Source organism: Ambystoma mexicanum, chromosome 4p, assembly GCF_040938575.1.
Source record: "Ambystoma mexicanum isolate Mex_15411 chromosome 4p, UKY_AmexF1_1, whole genome shotgun sequence".
Lineage (NCBI taxonomy): Eukaryota > Metazoa > Chordata > Amphibia > Caudata > Ambystomatidae > Ambystoma > Ambystoma mexicanum.
In genome coordinates, this window is record NC_090927.1 from 1,156,049,322 (window position 1) to 1,156,056,328 (window position 7,007).

Sequence of the window (7,007 nt, forward strand, 5' to 3'; positions counted from 1 at the left end):
TACCTAGCATTTGAAGACCAGACATAAAGTAAAGGCAAGAGACTACGGAAGGTGTAATCTAGCTTAGCCCCAAGTGGGAGGGGTCAGAAATGTGAGGCAGACAACTTTGTAAAGAGTTTTCAACTTTAACCATTTTAATAAAATAAAAAGCTTGGATAAACACCTCACTATCCCTACCCTGACAAGGATTTCCCTGCCTAAAACAAACTAAAGGAAACACTCTAACAAAAGGATATATGTCTTGTACATTCCATAAAGCAATAAGGAAATATATGGCAGTTCAATTTAACAATGATATATAACATAGGATTGAATTCACAACATTATCAATGTCTCTTCTAATAAAGTGAATGAGTTTTCCCTTCCTCAGATCTAAGCAAGTGTTTTCTCCACAGTTCAAAAGAAACAAGGAAATCACGTTTGACACAAAGTTCCAATACAGTTCCTAAAGATTTGTACTTAATTATATAAAGTTCTGTTGTTTCAATAAGGTATCAAAAGTAATAGTAGGTTCCAACTCTAACTGGAGTACGAAATGTCTCACATTTGGTCTCCTCCAAGTAAACAATTGTCTTTATCAAGATGAATTGCCACAACATTGGTTTACAAAATAAATAGTCTGTTCCAACTCCTCGTGGAGTAAGAACAGGTTTCACCTTTGTGTTATTTAGCGAAATAACAACAACTATCTTTGTAAGGATGATTTTCCATAACGTTGGTTTCAAAAGAATTGTAACTGTTCCTCAACAAGTTTGCACAATTCTTCTTCAAATGTCACAATTTAACCTGAGTTGTCTCAGTTAGAACCACAGTCCAGCACTTGTATCAACTGCTACCTGGTTCATTCCTTTTCCAGGCCTTTTTAGGCAACAACTTCTTGTCATACAATTATACTCACCTGCCCGTCTACTTCAACAAACATTACAGAAATTTCAGTGGTAACTTCCAACTTAGGATAACAACAACTTCACAAGACTGCTTTAGCATCAAACTTTTAAACAATTGTCAGGGAAACAAGGAACCACATTAGGGCTCTTTAGGACTTCTTGGCAACTATGATCCTCTCCCTCTAGATAAACTTCTCCAGAAGGGAAGCCTGTTTGTCACCTTTCTTTCCCGTCTGCACCAACAACTAAATATTGATCAAAAGATAGTCTCATCTGTCTTCTATCTTGGTTTTGGTAATGTAGATTTCTATCACCTGATGGTCTGTGCATCATAGCACATAAGCAGCAAGTCTTACAACCAATATTCCCCTCTTGACGTTTAAAGAGTTTGTTATATTGGTATTGCTGGATGTTAACATACTTTTGCCTTGGGTGTTGCTTGTAAGCGTTAAGATCTTCTAAAGCTACCCCACAGGGTTTTTGGGCTTTCAACAATCCAATATGCTTATTTACAGTAACTTTGCTTAAACAGGTATAACTTTTGTTGGTTTCGAATAGTTCGGTATTCAAAATTATAGTTACTGTTGCTTTCACTTATACGCTAGTGAAACTGCCTGCCGTGAAAACGCGGACAGCGTTGGTGCGCTCCAGACGCACTTGCAAGCTGTGAACTCATCGGGTAAGTCACTCAATCACGGTCCGCATGGTGTTTGCAGGTCTTCGTGCTTGTGGCTCCTTGTGGTCGGCGGACAACCTTCTCTGGTCCTCCTCCACTCACGCCACTGGAAAATGGATCATCTTCTGCTTGGGAGAGGGTCAGGTGCAACCCAGCCACCTGGATCATCTAAAGAAGGCACGCTTCCCTTGCTACTGCTGCTTTCCGCTACGTGAACTCTGCACAACAAATCTTTATTGGGCAAGCGTTTCTTCCTTATGCTTCCGACTGCTGAACCTCTCCAACAGGTATAGTTCAAGGCAAAGCCTCTTAGGACCCGGCACTGCTTCAGGCGTTCCAGTGGTCCCAGCATCATCTCCTGCCTCCGGCTTCACTCTCAACAACAAACCACAGCCCCCGCTGCTACTGCTTCTTCTGTTGCCGTATTTCTCTTGCCTGCACCTGAGTGGGCTTTTTAAACCTCTCAGTCCTCCTCAGGTGTAAGTCATCTACATTAATTGGTTGACCATTCCCACAGTGGTGTTCCTCTGCATCCCTCTTCCTCGTCACAGTACTGAGGGAATTATGGGACTTGAAGTCCCTGACAACAAAGTTTGTTTTTCTAACTCTTTCTGTTTCACTGGTTGGCCTTTTATGCGCTAGAACATTAATTGAAGGAATATCATACAAATCATTTACCAGTCTTGTTTGAAAAGAGGAATAAGGGATACTAGGCTTCTGGCTATTATTCACAGACTTCTTTCCATTTACCCCTATGGAGTTAGGGAAGCATCTAGCTGGAGTTAGGGAAGCATCTAGCTCTACGGGCTTGAGAAGGGGGTTTATTCACTTTTATGCTACAGGCATTTCGGGTGATTTCACCACCTTTAGATGTTCAACGGGTGGAACAGTTAGATCATTGTGGCATCAAGCAATTATGTATCTTGGCAGTGGTAATCTCTTCCTTAGAGAAAGATTAATACTGTCTCTCACCCCACTGATTCGTCTCACCTCCCTGAACCTATTCTCCTTCCAGTTGATCCTCCCGCAGAGCACCAACCCCAAGGTCAGGATCAGTAAGCATCTGCTTCTCCCTGGGCACCTGGGAGACTTTAGACAGGGATTTGGTGAGGGATCCATAGGATTCATCACACAAGTTAACAAGGTGCATTTACGAAATCCAACAGACAGGGAACTTTTTAGTATCCTAGGGTGCAACTGTTCCTCCATTGCCTGAAAACGGACCCATCTCAGACAAAGAAAGAACACTCTTGGGCAAATAAAAATCCCACAGAGTGAGCAAATGTTTAAACTGCAGCATGGGAGGAAGCCTTGAGCTAAGGGAGGGAGGGACGGACGGAGGACCACACTCATAAAAAAAAGTGGAGCATCTAACAGGAGACCAACATTGGTGTATATATTCTGACTCAGTCACTGTTTATTTAGTAAAACTGGATTCCTGTGTTACAAAGAGTAAACTACCTAGACAATCTCACCTTGGTTTTGAGCCTGTTCGAACCTCGGCCATTACACTACCCTCCCTTCCAGCGGCCTACCTGTGGATTCCATAGCCTTACTCCCAAATTCCTACTTACTGTCCTAGCCCTAAGCTACTGTCCAGCACCCCAATCTACCCACCCCCTTCCACTGACCTACCCCTAAAATCCCCATCCACCATTCTGCCTCTCAACCACCCACTTTCCAATTGCACTATCAAAGAATCCCCATGCATCGCCCTACTTCCTCCCACTCACCATGCAATTGCTCTTCGCCTCCCCCTTTCAGTATCCTTTTGCCTTTCCCACCTACATATCCACTGCCCTACCCACTCTCATCCCTATCCTTCCACTCTCCTACACGTCTATCACCCTCCCACCCATTGTCCTAGCCCCACCAACCACCCTCCCACTTTACTATCCCTAACACCCACCACCCTTTCACTGTAAAACCCCCTCAAATTCACCCATCTTTCCACTATCCTGGCCCCATCTTCACCATTCCACTTTTCTAACTCCTCCCACCCCATTTCACTCTTCTACCCCATACCACCCACACACACCTCTACTGTCCTAACTCCTTCCACACACTCATTTGACTATCAAATCTCCTTCCTCCATGCCCACCACCTGTGCCCTGTCCTGAGCCCCACCCTGACACCATTCCACAGCACTAACCCCAACCCACCCTTCACAGTACTAACTACCTACCACCGACCCACTCACCCACCCTTTCAATGTCCTGAGACAGAGTCACATCACATTTAAAGAGGCTGTGGGAGAGATCTGTGTGACATTGTGGGCCAGGAGAAAACATCCACTGGGTGATGCATCTCCTGGAGATGGTGATTCAGAGATTGCACATGGTCCATGCAGACTACAGAGGAGACCTCCAAAAACACTAGCTCAAGAGAAGCAACACTCTTTTCAGCACCACAAGGTTGGGTTATATGTACGACACAACAGGATCTCCCACATGAGGGTCAAAGGTGATATCTGATGCCAAGATAAGGGATATAGCGCCACAAATTGAGTACAACCAGCTACGACTAAAGATGTGTCAGGGCTCATGGGGTCTAATTCAGAATTATGCTTGGGGGGCCCTCCTTGCAGCTAGGTTGGTCTGAGGGAACCTGGGTATCTCAAATCATACTGGGGATAGCGAAAAGCTGTGAGGTGTTAAAAGTTGCTAATTATCAAGGGGCTCCCAGCCACAGGGGAACTGAAACACTGACCACTGAAAAGCTGTTTAGCACATTGTTGACAAAGAGCAAATATGCAGGTGAAAACTGAGTAAAAGAGTAAGGAGGTGATAAGAAAGTTGCTGTATACTGGAAGAGGCTGAGTTGACGACCTGAAGACGCCAGCAAGCAACGGCAGCCTTTTTTGTGCGCTCTGCACAGAACACATAACATACATAGGTATGTTGCTTTTCCATAACACTGCCAACATGGGCTGGGCGACCAGACGTCCGGGTTTTCCGGGACAGTCCGGGGAAATCACCCTCCGTCCCGGGGTCCCGGGAGTTTTGTTAATTTTTGAAACCCTGTCCGGGATTTGCATATTTGGGGGGCTACGAAAATAAAACCGTAATTATTTTTCACAACACTTTCAGAATTTTGAAGTTGGAGTTTTGGCTCAAACACTTACTGACTGTGCCACAGAGACTGGCTTGGAAATTATTGTACGGCAAGCCATGTAAAATCAATTAGAGCTCACGGTCGTTTTGAATTAACATGCCACGATTCACAGACAAAACTGCACAAATGAGATTATATACAGTTTATAGAAAGGAGAAGTGATGGAAATATGGTTGGGGGGTGGTTGTGGGGGCCTGTTGGGGGAGGGGCGGTAATTGGTGAGCTGCGATGGGGTAGTCCCTCTTATGTTGTTGGCCGTCCCGGTTTTTTGTTTTGAAAATCTGGTCACCCTAAACATGGGGGCATTTGCTGGTGACCCCTATGAGGCTTGAGCCCATTTCAACTGAAAGGTTTGAAAGGCTTGGACGCTGTACCAGTACCACAGTATTGCTGAATCCAGTCCTTGGGTCTGCCTGCAGAGCTACATGATTTCCTGTGACGTAACGTCGCAGATAGGGCGGCTAAGAGAAGCAGTGGCTTGTGAAAAGCAAGGATTGAAAGAGCTACCTGCATGCAGAGCACAAGGCAGCATAGTGAGAGGAAGAATTTAGTTTCAAGGCAGGGCACCAAATCGCAGGGGTTGCTGGATGCCATGTTGGTTATGGTCGATTTCAAGATGGTGGCTGGCCCTTTTAAACACTCGACTCACAGAACACAAACCATTCAAGAAACTGAGATGCACAATACACAGAGAGAAGTAGGGCACAGGAAACGCATGCAAGAGAGGTGGGACCACAAAGTGCTGCCCACTCAGTTAAAATACAGACAAGGGGGGAAAATGGCTAGCCAATCATACTCCTTACTGAGAAACTTAAGCCAGTACACACAGCATAAAAAAGGCACAATGAAGCCCCGAGATATGGAGGTGCTAGGAGGAGGAGTTTGATTTGTAGTGTAGCTTGTATTGTAACCTTGCAAGGGAGGCTTAGTTTATTTTATTCGATTTGCTTGTATAGCGCACCGAGCCCATTGGTATCTGGGCGCCTTTGCCTATGCCACTCTTCTCCCCTGCTGATCTGTTTTCTCCTCTGCACTGTGTACCTGGCCACCCTCTGTCCTTTGGGACTAGGTACCTGCTCACCCTGCCACCCTCCTGCACTGCCTTCGGGCCTCCTCTTGCACTGGGGTCTGTATCTGTACCCATATAGTTCCCCACCCACTTCTCTTCTGAACTTATCAGATATACCCTATCTGCTTAAACCAGCACTTGCCACTTGCTGGCTGCACTACCACCTATATTTATTTATTTATCCATTTATTTTACTTATTTATTTATTCTGTTCTCTCCTCTGTTCCGCACTTTCCACCCCCATGCACTTTCCCTCATTTTCCCTTTCCCATGCACTTGAGCGTTCTTAATGTCACTGGGCCTAGTAAGACCATTGTTTTTGTTCTCCCCTGTTCTCCTCCCTTTGCCTGGTCGCATTCTGAAACACGTGTGTATGAGCACGATATAAATAAAATATAATATCATATAAATACAGACGTGTAATACATACAGATAGGAAGTACAGTACCTGTGTCACATACACATAGGTAGGACATTACGGTAGACAGGGGAGGGCAGATAACTTGTGTTACAGATCAAGATAAAGTGCCTGGCAGTGGGTATGAAAAAGGAGGAAGAGGCGGTGGCAGAAAGTACGACAAGTACTACCTTCACCTAGGTAGTACCATACAGGTGATACATAGATGGCAGTAATACAATACAGTAGATGGAGGTAAGCAGATGACTAAAGTTACATGCCAAGCTGACTTACTAGACAGGAGATATCAATACGGAAGTAGACACAGATGCCAAATAGTGGCACCTCGCACAAGATGTTGGTGGGAGCCAAAAACCCCCAAAACTGAGAATTAGTTCTGTCAACCTGCTGGGGGACATATGCCCAACCCAGGGAGAACACAGAACTTGAGAGGGAGATGGGATCACATCTACAAAGGAACCAGAGTCTGGTTTGGGCTCACATCTGCATGGAGAAACCAGAATCTTTTGAGGGCGTGTTCCTCGGATAGCAACCTCAATAACATCTGTCTGAAAAGCATCTAAGAAGCGGGGGGAAGACATTTTTGTGGTAGGTCATTCGTCTTGGTTATCCCCTATGGTTGAGGGAACTGGAAGTTCTGGCCTGTAGGCATTGGTTGTGCCTACAAATTCAAAGCCCAAGTAGGCAATCTGGGATCTAAAGAGCAAGAACTAAGACCAAGAAAGAAGTATGCTGGGAAATGTTAAATGCCCTGAGACTGAGTTAACTGAAGGAGGCTCTGGAGAGATGCAATTCTTCTCTCACATGATTAAGAGGGCAACAAACCTGGACTGGGATGGGAC